General features: G+C 45.1%; 1 protein-coding gene across 1 annotated transcript in view; it reads left to right on the top strand.

Annotated features, from left to right (window-relative positions):
- The window catches only part of SIPA1L1 (signal induced proliferation associated 1 like 1), a 322776-nt gene that overhangs the window by 98464 nt on the left and 200526 nt on the right, over nucleotides 1–23786 (top strand). Inside the window, exon 4 of the mRNA XM_060174201.1 lies at nucleotides 15433–15490. The gene's annotated coding sequence lies outside the window, so the exon portion shown is untranslated. The remainder of the gene's footprint in view (nucleotides 1–15432; nucleotides 15491–23786) is intronic.

Genomic DNA, 23786 nt, shown 5'->3' with positions numbered 1-23786 from the left:
GATAAGTAGTGACAAGCTTTTACTCTCCCACTACGCTCTTCTGATTGTAGGATTACAAATAGCCCCATGAGAAAGTAGTCAGTGAGGATGCAGAGGTAGACGTCTTTTTATTGAATTTAACAAGCCCTCAGCTGTCAGATGCCTTCAGTTCGTTTGTAAGTTACGCAGGGAGAACAGCTGTGGCTTTTCAAACTGTGGTACGGTACTCAGAGACCAGCAGTTACTCGCTGCATCTTGACTGCAGCAGGATTAAAATGAACAAAAATGGGAATTTTAAGTCCAAGTGAAAGTTATTGTTGTGACAGTTTTATGTAGTATCTTTTCTAGACATAATAGGTGGCCTAGCGGTGGGGCACCGGTTAAGAACACACATTCCAGCGTGCACAGACGGGGCGAAGCCCACCCGCAGAAGAGGAGCTTCCCAGTGGGGGCTAGGGCTACAGGTGTCTCTTTGTCTTTTTTCTTCCTTCTATCCTCTCGGTTTGTCTTGGTCTCTATTCAGTAGTCAACCGATAAAAATATGATTTAAAAGAGAATATATTAAAAAAGAGATAAGTGCTTTTAAGTAGCAAGAGAATTGAAAAAGCCAGGGCTGTTTGATAGTTCAGATGAAGATTAAGACAGCTCAGTTTATCAGGCATGAGGACCTGGGTTCCAGCTCTCAGAGCTACACAATGTGTGACCTCCATACGTGATGCCAGGGGAAGCTCCATCAACAGTGGAGTGTGCTCTGGTGTCTACACACGCACACGATACCAGGGGTAGCTCCATCAATTGTGGAGTGTGCTGAGCTGTCCACACACGCACACGCACACACACAGAGACACACACGATACCAGGGGTAGCTCCATCAACAGTGGAGTGTGCTCTGGTGTCTACACACGCACACGATACCAGGGGTAGCTCCATCAATCGTGGAGTGTGCTGAGCTGTACACACACACACACACACACACACACACACACACACAATACCAGGGGTAGCTCCATCAATCTTGGAGTGTGCTGAGCTGTACACACACACACACATACACACACACACACACACACAATACCAGGGGTAGCTCCATCAATCTTGGAGTGTGCTGAGCTGTACACACACACACACACACACACACACACACACACACACACACACGATACCAGGGGTAGCTCCATCAATCTTGGAGTGTGCTGAGCTGTCCACACACACACACACACACACACACACACACACACACACACACACACACACGATACCAGGGGTAGCTCCATCAATCGTGGAGTGTGCTGAGCTGTCCACACGCACACGCACACACACACACGATACCAGGGGTAGCTCCATCAATCATGGAGTGTGCTGAGCTGTGCACACGCGCACACACACACACACACACACACACACACACACACCCATCTCTGTCTCTTTCTGAAATTAAAAGGACAGCAGAGCCATGCACGCTTGAGGCTCCTGTGGGGGAAAAGCTCCACTCCACACTGAGGTCTGTGTCACTCCAGCTTCAGAGAACCATCCTGTCTCATCGCTTCTGAACCTCCGTGGTTCTCCCGTTGCTCACTGTCCTTTGACCGCATAACCTTAGTTTGCTCAGGCCTGGCTCTTCTCCCACTATTCCGGCTTTCTTCTCTGCACCCTGGTCACCACTTCTAGTGTCCAGCACTGCCCGAGTCATCTCCCACATGGGAGCTGCCAAACAGTGAAGTTTTGAGGGTGCCGGTTGCTAAACCCCTTCTGTTGTAGAATTATTTGTACTAAATGATAGAAGAAGGGAGTTGATTCAGCATTGCAGTGTCTAAGCGGGTGGTTACTGCAGGACCCAGTTTAGAGAAGCCATGTCCAGTAAGGCTATTTGCATCTGGAGTCCCGGTAAATTATAGTTTATAAGTTGTTTGGCATGTTGTCCAGCTTCTGCAGTCCCAGCGATCGATGCATGCATTTCTCATGACTTTGACCTGGAACTAACGATACTCATGGTGTTTTTGTTAGTTTGTTTTGCTTTCCCAAATGGATGGAATTAAGGTGTTCCTTTCCATGCAGGGCTTCAGATGTTCAAAACTCATAGTGGGGCCCTCCATTCTGCCTACTAAGTGTATCATCCTGGATTCTATAAAAAATAAACTGGGAGTCGGGAGGTAGCACAGCGGGTTAAGCGCAGGTGGCGCAAAACACAAGGACCGGTGCAAGGATCCCGGTTCGAGCCCCCGGCTCCCCACCTGCAGGGGAGTCGCTTCACAGGTGGTGAAGCAGGTCTGCAGGTGTCTGTCTTTCTCTCTCCCTCTCTGTCTTCCCCTCCTCTCTCCATTTCTCTCTGTCCTATCCAACAACGATGACAACAATAACAATAGCTACAACAACAACAGAAAAACAGGGGCAACAAAAGGGAATAAATAAAATAAAAAAATAATCAAACCAGTAGGAATTGCTATCTCCCTCTGCCAGTGAGCACACAGTGATTTTTTAAAAAAGAAAAACATACATTTACAAATATACACATTTAAAATATTTTTTATTTACTTAATATCGGATAGAGACAGAGAGAAGTTGAGAGGAGAAGGCAGATAGGATGGGAAAGAGACAGAGACACACCCACAGCCCTGCTTCACCACTGGTGAAGCTTTCCTTCTGCAGGTGGGGACCAGGGGCTTGAACCTGGGTCCCTGAGCACAGTAATGCGTGTGTTTAACCAGGTGAGCCACCGCCTGGCCCTGATTTTTGGTTCACACAATTATAGGGGCTGGGAAGTATAAAATTGGTAGGGCAAGTTTGGAAGACTCAAAATGTGGGCAGAAGCAGAAGCTGAAGGCTTGAGGCTGAATTCCTTTAGGAATGAGAAACACCCGTCTTTGAAGTGGAACCCTTCCGTTGACTGAGGAGGCCACCACCTTGTGCAGGATAATCCTTTATCAGCAAACTGATTGTTGCTGTAAATCAGATCTACAGATTACCTTCACTGCAACACCTTGGATAGTGTTTGATGAAATAATCTGAGTACTAGAGGCTGGTTAAGTTACCCTACAAGACTCTCTGACTTCCTGTAAACTAAACTGGTGTCGGAAGACACCATGGGATTGGTTAAAAATCGTATCAGGACATCTGAAACCATAGATACTGAAGTCACTGAACATCTTGTCATGCACAAATTCTTTTTTCTTTTTTTCCTCCAGGGTTATTGCTGGGCTCCGTGCCTGCACCATGCACAGCTCCTGGAGGCCATTTTTTCCCCCTTTTTGTTGCCCTTGTTGTTGTAGCCTCGTTGTGGTTATTATTATCACCATCGTTGATGTTGTTGTTGTTGGATAGGACAGAGAGAAAATGGAAAGAGGAGGGGAAGACAGAGAGGGGGAGAGAAAGACACCTGCAGACCCGCTTCACCGCCCGTGAAGCGACTCCCCTGCAGGTGGGGAGCCGGGGGCTCCAACTGGGATCCTAACTGGGATCCTTACTCCGGTCCTTGCGCTTTGCGCCACATGCGCTTAACCCGCTGCGCCACAGTCCGACACCCTCAAATTCTTATATTTAATCGTTTTTATTTGTTTGTTTTAGATTTATTCATTTGAAAGAGAGAGAGGGAGAAGGAGAGCATTACTCTGGCACATGCGATGCCAGGGACTGAACTCAGAGCCCCATGTTGAAGACTCCAGCATTTTATTCCCTGCATCACTTCCCAGACTTTTTCTTCGGATGCATCTGAGTCCTGATGACAACACTGTCAGTGACAGGGGAGCATGTATGGCGGGGTAGTTAGGTCTTTGTGTGTTTATCCAGTGTCTTTAAAAAAAAGTCTCGTCTCCCCCATTTTGAGTAGTTAGATAGGACAGTTAAGATTTGATTCTGTTTTCTCCATGCTTATTTTTAGTTGGGGGAAAAGTCTGTGTATTGGCTGAGTTTCAGAAATTGCATTAAGAACCTGGTGATTTAGAACCCAGGCCAAACGCACAGTTGTTGTGTGGAAAGGAAAGGAAACATTGCCTTCTGATTACTCACTGTATTACGAAGGAGAGACTGGAGAATTCATGCTGCACGGTCATGGCGTAATAAATTCAAAGGCTGTTAGACTGATTCACTTTATTCGTACCCTTGAGACCGAAGGCTAATGGTTTCTCCTAATGTATCTCTAGAGAATTCCACTGCTGTTTATTTCTTCTGTTAACCTGTGTGGTTCACTCCTTACATAAGTAAAGGTTGTCATTTGTGCTTAGGATGAAATCACTTTGATAGGATAAGGAATTGTGTTTTCATCTTTTTTTTTTTTTTTTTTTTTTTTACTCCAGGGTTATTGCTGGGCTCGGTGCCTGCACCATGAATCCACAGCTCCTGGAGGCCATTTCTCCCCCCCCCCCTTTGTTGCCCTTGTTGTTGTAGCCTTGTGGTTATTATTATTGCCATTGTTGATGTTGTTCGTTGTTGGACAGGACAGAGAGAAATGGAGAGAGGAGGGGAAGACAGAGAGGGGGATACAAAGACAGACACCTGCAGACCTGCTTCACTGCCTGTGAAGCGACTCCCCTGCAGGTGGGGAGCCGGGGGCTCGAACCGGGATCCTTATGCCAGTCCTTGCGCTTTGCACCACATGCGCTTAACCCACTGCGCCACTTCCGACTCCCATCTTTTTTTTTTTTTAATTGTGCTATTAGAAAGCAAACAGTGTATTAGAGCTGATCGGATAGAACCATCACTGTAACTTACTGTCTCTGTAACTTACTATCCATTTCAAAGACAGTGTACATGCTCCCATCAGTAGGAAAGACAGACTATAAAACTCTAAAGTTAGAACACCATTATGTCACATTTAAAATCAAGAATGACTGACTGCATCCTTCCTGCCACATTTACACGCAGTTTATGAGTTTTCCAAATTGTTAAGACGTGTCACCCTGCTAGGACCTGAAGAGCCTTGTGCTCTGAGGGGGGTCTGTGAGACTCAGGGGCTGAGCCCAGCACTGTTCAGAACCATTCAAGCATGGTGGAGAAAGCCATTAGCAAGCCTGCTGTGTTTTATTTTCGATTCATTTGTCATGGATTCGCCAAAAAGGAAAACAAAACCAAAACTCTCAGTGTGTAAGGAAATTAGACTGTTCTCAGGTGAGAAGCTCCCTGGGCCCAACTACCTCATTTTTCACCCCTAAGGAAGACTCCACCGTGGTGACTGCACTGGGTGCTGTGAGGCTTGAACCAAGGGCCTCGGGCATGGTCAGGCAGATACTCTGCTGGATGAGCTATCTCCTGATACCCGCATCAGCAAATGCACATGAGCAAATCCACGGTCTAATCGCTAACGTAAGAGAAGTAGTGTCATATACCCTAGTAGGCAGTTAAAAAGCTAATAAAATTTTTTTGGCCTTTTTTGTGCCAATGCTACTATGTCTCCCCACGTTTGTGCGTGCATGAACATTATCTTGTGAGTGACACCTTCTGAAGTGTTTTATGTAGTTTTGAGAATGCAGAGAACCCTCTTCTTTAAATAGCACACGGAACCAACAGTTCTTGTTCTGTTTTATTTAATCAAGCATTTGTACTGGGCTCAGTATTGTATTCAAAGCTAGACGATATTATGTTATTATCTCTTTGAAGACTTAATTGTGTATTGGAAACACAAAGTTCTGGGTGTAATAGTTTAGGGAATTTTTCATGACTATTAAGTGATATTGACTCCACCATCCTCTAGGGAGATTATATTCTAAAATTATGGAAGGGTTCTAGTGAAAAAGTATAGAAAGATATTGTCCCTTAGACGTTTTCCACACTCATGTACTCAGCATCCGAGTTCACTGATCTTGCTCTTCACCAAACCACATTTTGTGATATTGTTGAAAATTGGGATTGTTTGCACGTGCGCACGTGTGTGTGTGTGTGTGTTTCTATGAACAATTGTGTGTATCTTTGGGTGATAGTTACCTGAGGACCATAAACTTAGGAGTGTAATAAGACCAGCCTTTGCTTATTTGTTTTCCAAAGTGTTTGTAGATGGAGTGTGCAAAGAAATAGCCCTTTATCCCTCTGGACTCTTAGACACTGGATTAGTAGTCAACTAAACATGGTGCAGATTGGTAAGAAAAATGCAGAGGAACTTACTCATAACATGTCTACTTCCTGTACGTGTGTAAGAGGCCCAGAGCTTCTGAGTGACTCACCATAAAGTCTTTGGACCCTGAAAAATGCTTTCTAGTCCGGAGGTTTTGGGGGAAGGGTACGAGGGCCAGGACGGCACAATGACTCACACTCTGCCTCCTTCAGAAAAGGGAACGGGGAGGGTTAGCTAATAACAGCTCCCCAGTAAAGTCAGGGCTGGCTGCAAAAACCCACCTTCTCCTCTGTCCTAGACCTTCTGGGGGAAGAAGCTTCCCGAGTGGTGAAGCTGGGCTGCAGGCCTTTCTTCCCTGTTTCCCCTCCCTTCTCAATTTCTGTGTACCGACCATACTAAATAAGTAAATAAAGATAAAAAAAACTGAAGCCTTGTTTTGTGACTTAAGGAACATTTTTTGCTTTCTTGTTAATAGTTTCTGCTCATCCCTTTGGATTGTCTTTTTCATAAATATAATAAATAATAATAATATATGCAGATAATTTTTATTTTCTTTTTGTTGTGGCTTATCCATTAATTTTCTTTATGTTTTTCTTTCTCCCCTTTAATGCCACCAGGGCTGTATCAGTGGTGCTTGGTATCTGCATGATTGCTCTAGTTCTGGTTGACTTCTTATTTCCTTCTTTTCTTAAAATATTTATTTATTTATTTATTCTCTTTTGTTGCCCTTGTTGTTTTATTACTGTAATTATTATTGATGTCGTCGTTGTTGGATAGGACAGAGAGAAATGGAGAGAGGAGGGGAAGACAGAGAGGGGGAGAGAAAGACAGACACCTGCAGACCTGCTTCACCGTTTGTGAAGTGACTCCCCTGCAGGTGGGGAGCCGGGGGCTCGAACCAGAACCCTCACGCTGGTCCTTGCATTTTACACCCTGTACACTTAACCTGGCGTGCTTCCAACCCCTGACTCCCCTTCAGTGTAAGGACCTATTTTCTTGGAGGCCAGGAGGTGGCGCATCCGGGGCACATAGTCCTATGTGAAAGGGCCCAAGCAAGTGTCTGCCCTTTAGCCCTTGCTCCCACCTGCAGAGGGGATGCTCCAGGAGCTGTGAAGCAGGGCTGCCAGTGTCTTTCTCCCTTTCTGTCTCCCCTAGCCTCTCAATTTCTTTCTGTCCCATTGAATAAAAAAGTGGGAAGGGAAAAGCCTCCAGGAGCGGTGGGTTCATGGTGCTGACATGGAGCCCCAGCAACAACCCTGGGGGCAAAAAAAAGAAAACCAAGTAAGCCAAACCTGTTTGTTTACATGTATGCGTGTGTGATCATGCATGTTTGCGTGTTCCCCAGCTTTGTCATTGAAAGCACCTAAACGTAGCCCCTAAGAGTTATGAATACATCTAGCATCTGGGTCTTGAATTTTTTTTTATATTTATTTATTTATTCCCTTTTGTTGCCCTTGTTTTATTGTTGTCTCTACCCAATTCATCGGTAAATAAAGATGATTTAAAAAGTTTAGAAAAGCATGTAAAATAAGTTCTAGAGGACATGGATATTTTCTGAAGGGTGACCTATCCTTGCTGACACGGGTTTTCACTTTTTGCCAGTTTGACGGTGTGTAGGGTTCCCCCACGGTGACTTTAATTTGTACGGTACTAATAAAGTTGAGCTTCTTTTCTCTTGGTTGTTAATTCCTTATTTGAGTGTCATCTATTGCGAGGTGTCATCATTCGTCCTTGCTTCTCCAGTCTCCCATCTGGGGTCCTTTTCCACCTGCAGAAAGATCATCCCCGTGATAATTTAGTAGGTATTCTTGGTGGTAAACTCTTAGATTGTGCGACATCAAAATGTTTGCTGTGTTGGAATGAATTCTCTCTAGCTAGAGAATTGCGTGCAGGTTGATGGTTACCTCTCTCTGTTCATTGAAGGCGTTAGTCCTCCTTTGGCTGTTAGTCCTTCCAGTGCCCATGTTGGGAAATCCACCAGCGCTTAAGTGGTCATCGTCTGCACGCTGTTTTTGCTTCTCTGTGAAGCTTTTCAGTTCGTGTTCATTCTACAGTTTCATTCTGACGTCATGACACTGGTTTCCAAGATGTCAGGGTCAGTACTTGATTTCTGCTGTTCCTTTACTGTTGATAGTGTTTTGCACCCTCCGTACTGGTTGCTTTAATTTACTTTGAAGTATTTTCATGACTTCAAATACTAAAACTGAACAAAAGATAGATTTAGAGACCTGTCACCCTGTCTGTTCCCTGTAGTCCATTCTCTTTTCCCCAATTCTTGTCTCAAAGGCTAGTCTAAGTTAAAATTCGATTTTAGTGTAATTGGCAAGTCTTCCATTATGCCAGTCTTTCCTTTTCCTTGTGTACTGCGTCCCTCAGGCATGAGATTGCTCATTCATTACTGTCTTTCTTGCGTCCAGACCCTAGTGGATTCTTTCCCTCCACCTAACATGATGCTTCTATCCCCTCTTCTTACCTCCCTCTTTCACCATTTCAAAGTCATGTCAGCTCTTACCTACTATTCCCTTTTTCTCCTCTTCCCATTTGCACTGCACTCCTGCAGTTAATACTGTGCTGTTAATTTGTTGCTCCATAGCACTTGCAAATGTGGATGGACAGCTTTCGGACACTTAATGTATATGAATCACGGGTGCCTCGACTTGTTCATAGTGTGAGCTCCTGAAAGACAGGGGTTGTGTCTGCATTCCCAGCACCTAGTTCAGTATCTTACTTGATATAGGACCGCAGTATCCCGAATGGATGTGTTATTCTCATTTATTTTGTTACCCTGCCACTCTGTTTTACTTATATCATGAGCTCTTGCTAGTAGAAAGTGAGTCCTTATAATATTATGTCCTGAATATTATAATCCCTGGCATTTTTATACTTTTTTTTTTCTTTGCTGGGGTTTCACCTCTCTGGGCCAGCTTTCTCAGAGAGAGAGGGAGACAGAAGAATTGAGGGAAAGACAGCACAATACTGAGGCTTCCCCTGGTGTGGAGGGTGCTGGGCTCAAACCTGGGTTTTACTCATGGCAGAGCAGTCACCCTCCAAGTGAGGTGTCTTGTGCGCCCTCAAGCCCTTTCTGGAGTCACTTGAGTTCCACTACTCTTGGGTCAACTCTTTCAGAGAGAGACAGAGACATCCTTTTTTTCTGGTGCTGAGGGCGTAGCCCAGATTCTATGTATGACAAAACAGGTACTATTTCTCTCTCCCTTCTTTCTTTTTCTTTCTTTCTTTCTTTCTTTCTTTCTTCTCCCTTCCTTCCTTCCTTCCTTTATTTCTTTTTCTTCCTTTCTTTCTTTCTCCCTTCCTTCTCCCTCCCTCCCTCCTTCTCTCCCTTTCTCTCTCTCTCTCTCTCTCTCTTTCTCTCTTTCTTTGCCTCCAGGCTTAGCTGGGCTAGGTGCCTGCATTGTTAATCCACTGCTCCCCCATTTTATTCCATAGGACAGAAAGAAATTGAGGGTGTGAGGAGGGGAAAAGAAGAGAGAGAGAGACAGGCACCTGCAGACCTGCTTCCCTGCTTGCGAAGCTTCCTCCCTGCAGGTGGGGAGCAGGGTGCAAGCCCGGTCCTTGCAGTGGTCCTTGTATATAGTAGTCTGTGCACTTAACTGGCTGTGTCAGGGCCCGGCTCCTGGTCACACTGTTTGACACCTGTGGTACTTTCACACAACCCTGCCTCAATCCTGGTGACTTTATGGCTTTCTGAGATCCCTGGGGAGTTACAAGTGCTTGCATTTCAGACAGAGCATAGAGAAGGTCAAGGCATAGAAACTGTTCAAAGTAGGCAGGCCCAGTGTGTCTAGACCACATTGCCTGTCAGGTCTGCTGCCCCACTGGAAAAGCTGAAACTTGCTGCCACTTAGTCTGTTAGATTGTGTGAAGCTGTTGTACTGGAAACAGGCCCCATCAGCAGCCTTTCAGGAGATCCGGTCGGCGTTTCACAATGTCACGATTTATGTTCAAAAGGCAGGTTTGGTGCCTTTCCAAATTGTGTCTTTAATCTGCGTATGCTTCTTTCGATTCTGTAGAGATGACTCAGCAGATCCTGTTAAAATGCAAGGGTTTACTGGGCGATTGGAAAAGTGACAGCGCAGTTTGGGTAGAAAAATGCGGCATGACTTTTCCGAGAGCCCGATATTCCCAGCACTCCCAGCATTCCTTCCCTTCTCCCTTTGTGTGGCATTCTCCCGTCACTCCTGTGTGGCTTTGCAAGCCAGCTGGTTTTTTGAGGGTCTGCTCAGAACTCAGAACAGAGACTAAGTCGCAGTGTAGACATTACACCAAAATGGTGGCAGTAGGGGGGGCTTCAGGAATGTACTTTGTGAGGGAAACTTTTGCTGCTGTGTTATTAATTCATAAAATGTTTATGATAATTCTTTTTTTTTTTTCAGTGTTAGTGAAGTAGCCCCTAACTTTACACAATGCTGTCACTCAGTGGTTTCTCTGGGCTGATTTCTTGAACTCTTTTTTTTTTTTTTTAATATTTTATTTTTTTATTAATGAGAAAGAGGAGGAGAGAGAGAACCAGATATCACTCTGGTACATGTGCTGCCGGGGATTGAACTCGGGACCTCACACTTGAGAATCCAGCGCTTTATCCATTGCATCACCTCCCGGACCACTCTTGAACTCTCAATTGGAAGGAAAATGTGAGTGAGAGAGGAGAGGGGCCCATGGCACAGTGACACCACCCACTCTCAGGGAGCATCCTTGATACTGTCACTCTGCTTCCCTCTGACACTGGGGCTGCCAACCCAGGGCTTCCTTCCTAGAAAGATGCACATGTGAGCAGTGAGCCACATACGGTCCCATCATTACCTTCCACTCAACTATAAAGAGAAGTGGATCCGAAGTGGACACGCGTGGATTTTCCTGTGCATGCATGGACACTGCTGAGTGGCCTCCTGATAGCGTCTAGAATATGTCAGGAGAGAGGAAAGCATCTCACCACAGTCCGCTAAGGTCTCCGGGCGCTGGGGCTCAAACCCAGGACCTTGTGCGTGCTAAAGCACATGCCCTCTGCTGCCCTCAGTGTTGCCTTTTGTTAGCATTCCGCCATTCCCCTGTTACTAGATTTTGGCTGTTACTGAAACTGTGGACTTAGGGAGAGAGGGCTGCCTACCACGACCTAGGGACCTAGGAACCACCGTGCGAGGCCTGGGCCCCACAACACGCCTCTTACACTCCTGCCTGTACAGATGTTCACGAAGACAAAGAAACCGGAAGGGAGACTTGAGCCTCCCTCCTGCCTCTGTTTTGTTCTGTGCCGCAGCGAAAGAGCCCTTCCCCTCCTGCGCTAGCTGACGTGCCCGCGCTCGGCTTCCAGGGGCACCAGGCAGATGAGCACGTGTGGCTTCATTGCAAGTCATTTTTTTAATGTTATTAGAAACATTCCAGGGGCCTTTGAATATTTATTTCTGGTAGGCGTGGGCACAGGAGTGGTAGTGCTTGGGATGCAGTTCGTGTTAACGTTCAGCTATTTCAGATGCTGCACAGTTTATTCATCCCTGTTCTCTACTGTAACATGAGAGAACTGAACTGTTTTATATATGTATATATATTACATATGTATATTACATATATATATTATTTCAGAGAGAGAAGCATATCACAGCACTGCTCCACCACCAGCTACCCTGATACTCCCACACATTTCTGGGGTTCAAACCTAAGGCCTGTCATGTGAGTACACACTCACAGTGGCCTACAGGGGATCTCTCTCTCTCTCTCTCTCTTGCCTCAAGGGTTATTGCTGGAGCTCAGTGCCTGCACCATGAATCCACTGCTCCTAGAGGCCATTTTTTCCCCCTTTTGTTGCCCTTGTTGTTGGAGCCTTGTTGTAGTTATTGTTGTTATTGATGTCGTCATTGTTGTTGGATAGGACAGAGAGAAACGGAGAGAGGAGGGGAAGACAGAGAGGGGGAGAGAAAGACAGACACCTGCAGACCTGCTTCACCGCCTGTGAAGCGACTCCCCTGCAGGTGGGGAGCCGGGGGCTCGAACCGGGATCCTTACTCCGGTCCTTGCGCTTTGCACCATGTGCGCTTAACCCGCTGTGCTACCGCCCGACCCGCAGGTGAACTCTGTTCTGACCACCTCCCCCCCCATCAGATTTTTTAGTATCAGCTATTTTTGACAGCATGTGATTTTCATCATACTGTTTCTTTAATTTCTTTTTCTTTCTTTCTTTTTGCCTCCAGGGTTATCACTGGGGCTCGTAGTTGGCACTAGGAATCCACTGCTCCTGGAGGCCATTTATTCCATCTTGTTCGATGGGACAGAAATTAAGAGAAGAGGTGGAGATAGGGAGAGAGAAAGAGAGACACTTTATTTATTTATGTATTTATTTATTTATTTATTTACTAGAGAGATAGGGGGACAGAGAGAGAAAGAGAACCAGACATCGCTCTGGTACATGTACTGCTGGGGATTGAACTCAGCACCTCATGCTTATTAAGTCTAATGCTTTATCCACTGCTCCATCTCCTGGACCATTTGCTTCTTTAATTTCTACTTCCATGGTTATGAAACTTATATTCCTTTGATATTCTGACTTTTTTTTTTTAACTTTTTAAAAAATCTGAATTGTTTTTAAAGCTTGATTGAGTCCCTTACTGGATTAGGTATTGCAAGTATCATCCATTTTGAAACTTGCACCTTGATTCTTTTAAAGATATTTTTATGAATAGGAAAGGGGATAATGATAGATACGTCCCCTCTAAAAGATAGTATTGTTGTGGCAGAGAGATGGTTTTGAGCTGAAGGAAACAGAAATAGAAGACACAGGAAGGACTCTGTGCCTCCTGCTTTTCTGACTCCACACTGGGTGTGAGTCTCCACGTGTAAAGGGTCGCTTACGCAAACCTGGGCAGGGTTGATGAAGTGGCTCACGGCGACCCAGGCTTGAACCCTTGCGCAACGTAGGAGGGAGGAGGACCAGAGAGGAAGCTCTGTGAGGAGCAGTGTTGTACTGTGGTGCCTCCCTCCGCGTCCATCCTTGTACGTCTGCCACATGTTATCTGCAAAGACAAACAAACAAAAAACCGGGACGAGGAGAACCATCCTTAAATCCAGAAGTAACTTGGGTTCACACAACCACCGTTCTTAGCATGCATTTTTCTAGCCAAATCTTTTGCTATATCTTGCCTCCTGGTAAAGTTGGATGAAAGTCACTGGGTCTAACTTCACCTTTGAGGTTTCACCTCTTTGACTTCATCTGCATGTGTGTAAATTTTTCATGACGATTAAGAAACATAGACCTTTTCTTTGCTGGTTGAATGTGTAGGCTTATCAACACTGGACCTGAGACGGCAAAGAGAAAGAAAGCTTTTCCCTCCCTTATAGACCATAATGTAAGACAGACACTTAGTGGACACTGAGTAAAATGAGATTCGATGTGGTATTTGTTGATACAGAGGTGGTCATTTATCAGCATACACCATACTCAGGACATGCTACAGCTTTGTTAGGCCACTATTTTATTTTATTTTTATTTCATTTCATTTATTTTATTTTATTTTATTTTATTTTATTTTTTGCCTCCAGGGTTATTGCTGGGGCTTGGTGGTGCCTGCACTATGAATCCTTTGCTCCTGGAAGCTATTTTTTTTCCCTTTTGTTGCCCTTGTTTTATTGTTGTTGTGCTTATTATCATTGTCGTTGTTGGATAGAACAGAGAGAAATCGAGAGAGGAAGGGAAGACAGAAGGAGAGAAAGATAGATACCTACAGACCTGCTTCACCGCTTGTGAAGTGACCCCCCTGCAGGTGGGGATCTGGGGGTTTGAACCAGGATCCTTACACCGGTTCTTTTGCTTTGCACCATGTATGCTTAACCCGCTGCGCTACCGCCCAGCCCCCATTATTCTGTTTCTAAGCTCTTAGTAAGTAAGATTGTGACTCACTGTACTATTCTTTGTCCTGGGGTTTAGATAGGTACCAGCATTATTTTGTTTCACTTTTGAACATTGAAAGCCCTTCAGGGTCTTTGAATCATTAGTTTGGTGTCCTTCCACTGTTCTGCCCATAGCGATTTCTAGTACTCTGAATATTCGGAGACTTGACTTAGATGCAGTGTTAAGTATTTGAATTAGATATGTGCAGTTTTTCTGAGTTACTGTCCACAGATCCTTGGGGTTAGAAATTCTAAATAAAAACTGACTAATGAAACTTTAAGTTACATTGAATTGATAGGTTAGATGTGTTTTTATTTTATTTTATTTTATTTTATTTTATTTTATTTTATTTTATTTTATTTTATTTTATTTTATTACCTCTATGTTATTTATTTATCTAGCCTGCCTCCAGAGTTATCACTGGGGCTTAGTGCCAGCACTAGGAATCCACTGCTCCTGGCAGCCATTTTTTTCCATCTTATTGGATAGGACAGAGAGAAATCGAGAGGGAGGGGGAGATAGAAGAAGAGAAAGAGAGACGCCTAAAGATCTGCTCCACCGCTTGGTGAAGCGTCCCTGCTGCAGGTGGGGAGCTGGGGTTCAAACTCGAATCCGTACCCGGGTCCTTGAGCTTAGTACTATGTGCGCTTAAAGTGGTGCGCCACCACCCGGACCCCTGATTGTTTCTGTGAGTATGACAGACTACTTTTTTAAAAAAATGCTGTTTACTTATTTTGTTTTCTTTAAGTACTGTAAGTAGTATTCTTTTGTAATACAGTAGGTCCATGGGGGCTTTGTTTTCGTCATTGGGACTACAAATGATTTTAACTTGAAAATACTTGGCAGTGTAGCCAGGAGGCTGGTGGGGGACGGGACATACATGCTGAGCCCTGGTGCCCCTGGTGGTCCCGTGCTGCTGAGCCTCTGCTGTTTCCCTTTCTCCATCCTCTGAGCATGTGCTGAAAACATGTCGCTACGAGGGGTCGGGCGGTAGCACAGGGGGATAAACGCACAGGATGCAAAGCGCAGGGACCGGCTTAAGGATCCCGGTTCGAGCCCCCGGCTCCCCACCTGCAGGGGAGTCGCTTCACAGGCGGTGAAGCAGGTCTGCAGGTGTCTGTCTTTCTCTCCCCGTCTCTGTCTCCCCATCTGTCTCCATTTCTCTCTGTCCTATCCAGCAACGTCAGTGGCAACAGTAACAACAAAAACAAGGCTGTGACAACAAAGGCAACAAAAAATGGGGGGAAATGGCCTCCAGGAGGAGCAGCGGTGCAGGCACCGAGCCCCGGCGATAACCCTGGAGGCAAAAATCTAAACAAAGCCAAAGAAAAGCAAGCAGACAAACATGGAGCCCAAACACAGTGCTCTAGGGAGCTTTTTCTCATCTCTAATTTAAGTGCAGGAGCTTACTTTCAAAAGGCTGGGTGGCCTCTTTCTGAAAATGAGATTTTGGGTGAAGTTTTGCAGTTGTTTATTTTGGTGACTTTATCCTGTGCTCCCCCCCCCCCCCCCCCCGTAGATCACACATTAATGCGGATGGTGTTCTCTCATGTCTGTGACCTTGGCACAAGAGTATAGTAAGTACTGGGAGAGATTTCCCATTTCTGCCTGTATTTTTTATTTGATAGGACAGATAGAAACTGGGAGGGGGCCAGGCGGTTGTGCACCTGGTTGAATGCACATGTTACAATGTGCAAGGACCTGGGTTCGAGCCCCTCGTCTTCAGCTACAGGGGGGAAAGCTTTGCAAGTGGTGAAGCGGTGTTGTGGGCGTCTCTTTTGTTCCTTCCCTTTTTATTACCCCATTCTCTCTCTGTTCTCTATTTCTGGCTGTCTCTATTCAGTAAATAAATAAACATATTTATTTTAAAGTTTTTTATGTTTATTTCCCCCCCTTTTAATGCCCTTGTTTTTTTTTGTTGTTGTAGTTATTGTTGTTTTTATTGCTGTTGTCGTTGTTGGATAGGACAGAGAGAAATGGAGAGAGGAGGGGAAGACAGAGAGGAGGAGAGAAAGACAGACACCTGCAGCCCTGCTTCACCGCCTGTGAAGCGACTCCCCTGCAGGTGGGGAGCCGGGGGCTCGAACCGGGATCCTTACGTTAGTCCTTGCGCTTCGAGCCACGTGTACTTAACCAGCTGCACTACCGCCTGGCTCCCAAACATAATTTTTTAAAAAAAGTTTTATTAAGAAACTGAGAGTGAGAGGGACATAGAGAAAAAGAGACACCTGCAGACCTGCTTCAGCACTCATGAAGTGTCCTCCTTGCAGGTTGTGGGGCAGGGAGCAGGGACTCAAACCTGAGTTCTTCAGCATGTGTGCGTAAATCCAGCGCACCACCGCCCAGCCTCCCTGATAAATGACTGTTTCTTAAGGTCTGCCCTGTAAACGCTATCCATCCAGCATGCCTTCCATCCCCTGTGCTACTCACTTGAATTGGCTGAAGCTACAGAGCGAGCCTCGTTTAGAGACAGTCTCAGCCCTACTTGGTCATGATCAAGTGATTATAGACCAGGCAGAAACTTGTACTAGATGCTACAGGGCCAGAGGGATGATTTCTGGAATGGCCCAGTAATCCGGACCTAGCCAGTGAGATTCCAAAGCTGACGTGTGGTCAAGCTTTTGCCAGAAGTCTTTAATTCAAACAGAGCTGCAGGAAGATCCCTCCCGTCGCTGCTTCTCCTCTGGAAGTTGTTACGTGCTGGTGTGAGGTCTGCTGTGACTGCACAGGGTGAAGACAGAGAACCCAGTCCAGAAGCCTGTCCTTCCAAAAGTCCAAGTACTTGACCCGACACAGTTCCTTTTCCTTTAAGCCAATTTAAACTGGGAGCCAAAACAGCCTTAGTGATTCACTGAATCTTCACTTTATTTTTAGTAACGCATCAGTTTCTCCCTGGGGAGTGTGGGAGTCATTCCCCCAGCAGAATAATGCTGTTTAATTAAACTGGCAGGATGTGTTGGTGTTGACTGGTTCTTTTTCTCAGCCTTCACGGTTAATAGGTGGTGATTTAGCATGCAGAGACAGGAGAACAACACCTATTGCTTTCAGATTGTCTTCTTTTTTCCCTTTGAGTTTTTGCCCCTTAATCAACCCACATGGCTGCTTCCTCTGAAGGACTCCTGCCCTTGTGGTGTGCAAACCTTCCCCCCGTGTAGGTGTGAGCTTAGCGTCCTAGACCCACTCTGTGCGTGAGCCTGGTCTGGACCTGTTATTTCTGACTCCCTGTTTGGCTCTTATTCTGCAAACATCAATGTATTTCAGATGTAAATACACTATAGAGAATGACACACACACACACACACACACACACACACACACACACACACACATGTATGTATGTATGCTCTCCTAAAACACACTAGAGAAATCTAATGTACCCTAAGCAAAACAAACAAACAAACAAAATGGGGGGGGGCAGGTGATGGCATACTCAGTTAAGCACACACATTACCATCTGCGGGGACCCCACTCTCCACCTGCAGGGGGGTTCCTTCACAAGCAGTGAAGCAAGTCTGCTGATGGTCCATCTTTCTTTCCCCCTTTCTATCTTTCACTCTTCTCTCAATCTCTCTCTGTCCTGTCCAATAAAACGGGAAAAAAAAAAAAAAGGCCACCAGGAGCAGTAGATTTCAGTGTAGCGGTTTATATTATTATTAGTTTTACTAGAGCACTGTTCAGCTCTGGCTTATGGTGGTGCTGGGGGGATTGAACCTGGGACTTTGGAACTTCAGGCATGAGAGCCTCTTTGCATAACCATCATGCTATCTACCCCCACCTGGTTTATTATTATTATTATTATTATTGTTATTATTATTATTTACTGCCACCAGGATTATTGCTGAGGTTCAGTGCCTACATGATGAATTCACCACTCAAGTGCCATTTTCTTCTCCTCACCCCCCTCCCTTAGCCCGCCTCCTCCTCATTAGAGAGAAATTGAGAGGACAGGGAGAGACTGACAGAAAGAGAGACACCTGCCGCTCTGCTCCATCACTAGTGAACTTTGCCCCTGTAGGTGGAGACAGGAAGCGTGAACCTGGGTCCTTGCGCCTGGTAACATGTGACTTACTGGGTGCCCTGCCTTCCAGTCTCTGCCGTGTTTGCTGTTTACGTGTTTGCTGTTTACGGGCAAGTCCTTTCGGAATCACAGCTTAGGAAACCGATACTTTACTTCTTCTGCGTGTCTTATCCCCATTCGTGGAAAGGGGTCGGTAGAAATGGGTTGTGCTCACATTTCAGAATGAAGTAGTCACTCTGTGGGGAGCTGGCCCACTGTCAGGGGAGCTGCAGACAGTGACTCAGATCAGTAATTAGGTCCTTGTTCCCCACACCCTGCTGGACTCGGAAGCACCGGCCGTTGACCACTTAGTCTGGGAAAGCGCCGTGTGAATCATCGCAACTCGACTGGCACAGATTGATTATCCAGAGTGCTCTGAAATGCTGTCTACTCTCCATTCTGACTGCGGGAATTTGAAAGGAAGGTTTGGGTTCAAAAGTATTATCGAGGCTGAAATGAGTGAGGGTGCAAAAGCACATTTCTTCCGTAGACTGAATGAAAAGCGGTAGGTAGAGCACTTGACTTTTGTAGAGTTTTGACTTTTTCCCCCTTCTGTGCTTTATAGCCTTATTGTATTGTTTTGTGTTGTGTTGTATTTTTTCATGAAGGAAGTAGGAATGTTCTTTCTTTCTTTTTTTTTGCTTCCCCCCTTTTGTTACCCCTGTTGTTTTATTGTTATTGTAGTTATTTATTTTTTTAGATTGAGTTTATTTTTTTCTCTTTAATATTTATGTATTTATTCTCTTTTGTTGCCCTTGTTGTTTTATTGTTGTTGTTATTGATGTCATCATTGTTGGATAGGACAGAGAGAAATTGAGAGAAGTGAGGAAGACAGAGGAGGAGAGAAAGACATAACCACTATGCTTCATCTCCCCAGCCCCTAAGCTGTAAATCTTTTAATTAGGCCTTTTTTTTTTTATTAGTGGGTTTTCTCTGACAATGCATTAAAGCTTATGCTGAAGACTTAGTATGTTACTGTCTGCCCTCCCCCCACCAAAAAAAAAATCAACAAGGTTATAGTTAGTGGCAGAAAGATCAGTTTTCAACTTGTGATACAAACATTTTACTTTATTTTACTTTGTGTCCCTCGACAACTCACAGACTCACATAACGTATACATACACTCCCAGGCGCTTGTCGCTATCAAGGGCCCGTAAGGCTGCGTTTTAAGGAAGAGATAGCAAGCTAGAGCCCTGCATCTTGGTTTAGGAAGCGTGAAGACGAGCCTCAGAGCAATGTGAGTCTTGCGGTGTGCACACAGTGCACTGTGTGCCATAGGTGTGTCCGCGTGATCGTCCCAGAGGACACATCCCTAGACGGGAAGCAGAAGGAGGTCCTGGTTCACACGGTGCAGTTTCGCAGGCGTGACTGCTGCTGGCTGCCTGTGGGCGTATGTACGTGCACAGTGCCCGAAGTGAAGTTGTCTCTGTTCTCTGGGGCACTGCTGTTTGTTAAACACTGACCAGTTCATCCTGGAGTCGTTGAAATCAGATGTTCGATTATAAAATTATTGTTAGCACATTTGCTGACTAAAGCGGAAATATTTGAGATAGGACAGAGAGAAATTGAGAGGAGGGGGAGATGGGGGGTGTGTGTGTCCGGGTGGTGGCACATTCCAGTGAGGCAAGCAAGGGTTAACTTCTCAAGAGAGGAGCAAGGGTTAACTTCTTAGATGAAGAAAATGCAGTTGGAGGGCCTGGGCAGTGGTACACTTGGTTGAGCACACGTTATAATGTGTAAGAACCCGGGTTCGAGCCCCCAGTCCCCACCCACCTGCAGGGGAAAAGCTTCACGAGTGGTGAAGGACTGCTGTAAGCGTCTCTCTGCCTCTCTCCCTGTCTCTTTCTCTCTCAATTCCTGGCTGTTTCTACCCAATAAATAAATAAAGACAATAAAGTAGAAAGAGAAAGAGCAAGAAAGACACCTGCAGCCCTGCTTCGCTGCTTGTGAAGCTTCCCTCCTGCAGGTGGGGAGCCAGGGGCTTGAACTGGCAGAATCCATGGGCGGTCCTTGCACTTAGTTCTACGTATGCTTAACCTGCTGCACCACCACCCAGCCCCCGATCAAATTCTTTATTACCTGGCTGGTCAGATTCTTTAATATCAGTCACAAAAGCCTGCTGACTATGAACGCAGGCTGTTTGTGAAGTCTGCGTGTGAAGTATGTATGTACTTAGGAACTCTTTGTCCTTATGGTGCTGTTTGTCCCGACGACTTGTTGAGTGCCCAGCTAAACTCTCCCTTCGTCTCTTTTTTGCAATTGGAAGCCAGGAGACCATGCTTGAAGACCTGGGATAAATTTCTCTCAACCTTTTCATTTTTGTTTTGCATGGTGTGTAAATAATTGGGTCATTAGCCAACATCTAGGAGGAGAAAAGTGAAAAGTTCACGTCTAGTGGGAATTTAATATCTTTTTACGACTTGGCGATTGCTTTGTGTAAATTATTTCTTCCATACTAGTAAATGTCTCCCTTTAACCAGTACAGTGATTATAAGCCCCAAGTCAAGAATTCCAGATTTCTTAATGAATATATTATATATATATATATGGTATATGTGGTATGTATGTGTATGAGTATATATAGATGTAACTTCTAACAATGTAGTCTTATATTTAAAGGATGTGTGTGTATGAGTATATATAGATGTAACTTCTAACAATGTAGTCTTATATTTAAAGGAGTCTTGCATTTGATTCTATCCTATTGCCCATAACTACTTTGGAAAGCTTCATAGTGCAGCACTGTGGTACTTGTGGGGGCTCTGCTTTGGTGGGTTGGGCTCTGACTCACATCTCTGGCCGCCCCACATCATGCTTCAGTTTACAGTAACCAGGCTCCTTGTCTGGTTTTCAGATCACCACACCACAAAGACTCAAGTAAGCAGCAGCCAGCCTTCTGGGTCTGAAAGTCTGTCATCTTTTGTGGTGTCTTCAATGTTTCAGAGCATTTGCTGCTGGCCTTCTTCTCAGAGGCTCAGAATAACTCGGTCCATGCCACAACCCTCCGAGCTTCCAATTCTTTTTAAGTCTTTGTCCCTACAGGGCCATTCTTCATGAGCAGTGATGCACTACAGCTATCCAGCCAGTACTCACCCCCGTGGTTCAGTTTAGTTTGGTTATTTGTCCTGTGGCCACTGTGGTGTAAACAGATCAGGAGAGCTTTCTCCTTTGTCCCTTTGCTCCCAGGTAGAAGTAAGTATAAAGTAAGTAAGTATAAAGGTTGTTTTAAAGGAAGTCTACATTTAAAAAAATTATTTATAAAATGGAAACACTGACAAGACCATAGGATAAGAGGGCTCCACACGATTCCCACCACCAGATTCCCACCACCAGATTCCCACCACCAGATTCCCACCACCAGAACTCCACATCCCATCTCCTCCCCCTGATAGCTTTCCGACTCTTTAACCACAAAAGTCTACATTTTATGCAATCTCCCAGTTTAGGCACTAAGTCCCGCTAGATTTTAGTCTTGAATTCCTTGGAAAATACCTCTGAAAGAACAGGAAGCTTCTGTTTGTTTGTTCTAAAGTGTGTGCTTCAGGTTAATGTTAGTAACTGTCTTTGGAGCTTGTTGGTTCTAAAGCAGCAGCTTGCTGGATTTCACATTTATCAACACAGTTCTTTCTTTTGAATTATGTTGGGCAAGTATTGCCACACTGTGGATTGTAAGTTTGTATTGTTGGAAAACACCTACGTTTGGAACCACTGGTGTCAGAATTGTGTCTTTCAGAAAAGTTCTGGGGCATCACATTGAGATCTCTGCATAGAAATGGTAGAAGGAAGCAGATCTCTGTATGTTACTGCTAAGTAGTTTTCTCTCTTGCCTGCCTCTTTACAGATGGGTGTGGGGCGAGTTGGGGCTGTTTAGGTCTTGCACACACTTGTGCAGTTGTGTGCATGTGAAATGGAAATGTGATCTTCCTATCACCAAAGTTTAGGTCTTGTATTAGTTGATTTTTTTATCTAACCTTAATAAGAGGTACTTCAATAACAATTCTCAGCCCCAATTAAGTACCACGAAGAGTTCTTTGTCACTGGGGAAATAGCTCAGCTGCCAGAGCATAAGACTTGCATGCCTGAGTGTCCAGGTCTGACCCCAAACACTGAAGGAACCAGAGTAGCGCTTTGTGGCCTCTCCCCGCGCCCCCCACCCTGACCCTCTCTTCCTCTTTCACTCTCAGTCTTGCTCCTCATAGCTGTCGCATGCGAACTAAAACAAGCTATCTCATAGGAAAGAAAAGTTCCCTCATTTGTTTTCCATTTGCACTGAAATCAGAACACAATTCATGTCACTGTTCTGTTCTGTTTCCTACTCAAATACAGAGACAAACTCGATAGATTCTCTCGCTCTCTCTCTCCCTCTCCCTCCCTGCGTGGGAAGGCAAACAGCTGGCTGCAATGAGTTCCTGCTCTGCTTTTAAATAAGTTACACTTTGCTACCCTCACCCCCAGCGGTAGTAAACACCAACGTGAAATAGCCAATGCTGTCATTACTCTTTTTAAGCTTTGTTCCTGTCCTGAGTTGTACTGGGTAGCTATCAATATCTAAGGTCTGAAGATAGCTTTTGAAAAATAACTAACTTGCCCATTTTGTTTAAGTCTTTTTTTTTTTACATAACATTTATTATTAATTAATGAATTAATTGGCTAGAGTCAGCCATAAATTGAGAGAGAAGATGGGGATAAAGGGAGAGAGACAGAGAGACACCTGCAGCCCTGCGTCACCACTCTTGAAGCTTTCCCCTGCAGGTGGGGACCAGGAGCTCTTGAACCCGGGTCCTTGCATATTGTAACGTGTACTCAAAAGGTGCACCACCACCCAGCCCCACCACCTTTTTTAATAGCAGGTGCTGAGTTAGTAGGATGTTTGATTTGCTGACTGTTACTAGGTTTGGTGGACTCAGTCTCTATTTAAAATGGCCATTCTAATTTCCTGCCACTGGGGATTCCACTTTCACTGGTGCTGTGAGGTGGTCCTGGAATAAGCTGAATGCATTAGAGCAATACATTTCTTTCACTGCTGTTACATGCTAGGATCTCCCTCCTCCAGTGAACGGGAATGTATGGGATGTTATTTTTTTTTCCCTTCTGATTTCAAGATAAGATAGTTCATTGTTATCTAATTCTCTGACATACTGAAAAAATCAAAACGGCTCTTTCGACGAGGTTTCTAAAGGCAACAGTTTATTGGGTTCTTAAAAACCGCAGTAGAAAAAGGTTAAAAAAAATGCAAGAAGGAAAGAGGCAAGAGAGAGAAGATTGGCCAGCTGTGTGGCCTGAGCATGAGCCCTTCAACGTCCATTCAGCAGCATGTAGCCTCCTCCGTGCATGGGTCTTGGGGATCGACGAGAAGACAGCAAGAAGAGAAAGAAGCTAAAGGGATCACATCAGCAGTCCTCCCTTAAATAGCCCCCAGTCCCCACAGTCCCTCACAAGTTGATATCCTGTTCTGTGTCAGCCATGTGCTGACGGTGTTAGACGTCTGCTAACCACCCACAGCTTTCAAGCATAATGTCGCCGGCACTGACAGTCAGTCCTGCTGCGTGACACTCATTTAGCTCCACAAATTGGTTGAACCAGCATTTGTGTTCTGAAAACTTGCCGTATCTGCTGAGACTCCCCGATCTCCTCGAAGCAGTGTGAAACCACAGCTAGGACTCACTGTCCCCGTGCTAATCCTCTCCTCTGACGGATCTCTCTCTCTCTGGAGGAATGAGATACACATGCACATTTCTGTCCCCGTGCTAATCCTCTCCTCTGACAGATCTCTCTCTGGAGGAATGAGATACACGTGCACATTTCTTTGCAGCCAT

Source organism: Erinaceus europaeus, chromosome 16 (assembly GCF_950295315.1).
Source record: "Erinaceus europaeus chromosome 16, mEriEur2.1, whole genome shotgun sequence".
Lineage (NCBI taxonomy): Eukaryota > Metazoa > Chordata > Mammalia > Eulipotyphla > Erinaceidae > Erinaceus > Erinaceus europaeus.
This window is presented reverse-complemented; position numbering and strand designations above follow the sequence as displayed.